The sequence below is a fragment of the Mastomys coucha genome, unplaced genomic scaffold (assembly GCF_008632895.1).
Source record: "Mastomys coucha isolate ucsf_1 unplaced genomic scaffold, UCSF_Mcou_1 pScaffold5, whole genome shotgun sequence".
NCBI classification, from domain to species: Eukaryota; Metazoa; Chordata; class Mammalia; order Rodentia; family Muridae; genus Mastomys; species Mastomys coucha.
Genome location: NW_022196911.1, coordinates 56,790,926 through 56,791,780, shown reverse-complemented (window position 1 = coordinate 56,791,780; position 855 = coordinate 56,790,926). Strand labels below are relative to the sequence as shown.

Genomic DNA, 855 nt, shown 5'->3' with positions numbered 1-855 from the left:
CCTCTGACTTATCCCTGATGTCTTTTGCAGTTCTTGGGATAGGCTCTACAGCGAGATCCCATGTTTTTGCCAATCTGGATGCTGAAAGCTCATAACATAGCCTCTACACAGATCATCGTCTGGTCTAGTGACTATAGAGCTTCCGAACTCATTGGAATTGCAGCCTGCTTCCTCATAGGCCAGCCGGGCTTCTACTGGAATGGAAGGTGGGTGAGTTTTCTTTTTTTCTTTTTCTTTTTCTTTTTTTTTTTTAGATATTTTCTTTATTTACATATAAATTTCTCCATTCCCAGTTTCCCCTCCAAAAAATAAAGAAACAAACAAAAACAGCAAAAACAAACCCCTGTTGCCTCCCACTTCCCCGTGCCTGCTACCCCGCCCTCTCCCACTTTCTGGCCCTGGCATTCCCCTACACTGAGGCACAGAACCTTCACAGGGCCGAGCTCCTCTCCTCCTATTGATGAGAGTTTTCTTATTCTGACTTCATCCTCATGACTCTTTCCTCATGCAGCCAATGCTGACTCAGGGCGTCTGGCTTCCTCTGCTTTTTGCAATAGCGCAGTGGCTTACCACAGCACATGCTGTGCTCTGTGCTCTGGAGCCCAAGTTGTTTCTCTGGAAAGTCAAGGTAAGGGTGATTGTTGATCAGTCTCACAGATTTAACCCTGACTCCTTCTCCAGTTCTGCCACGGGCCGGCCCATCTGGGCCTCCCTCAACCCACCGGAGAAACGGGGTCCTAGTCAGATCGACAAGGCATAGGTGAAGAAATGATGGCAGAGACGACAAATGAAGTATAGGATCTAAATGTATTTCTTAGAAATGGCATCAGACTTTTACAGTCATTGTAAAAGAGA

The 855-nt window shown here is 46.3% G+C and overlaps 1 long non-coding RNA gene across 1 annotated transcript in view; it reads right to left on the bottom strand.

The window, feature by feature from the left end:
• Positions 1 to 560: 560 nt before the first annotated feature.
• LOC116077112 overlaps positions 561 to 855 on the bottom strand; it is a 23,462-nt gene continuing 23,167 nt past the window's right edge. Inside the window, exon 6 of the long non-coding RNA XR_004113169.1 lies at positions 561 to 615. This is a non-coding gene — a long non-coding RNA (uncharacterized LOC116077112). The remainder of the gene's footprint in view (positions 616 to 855) is intronic.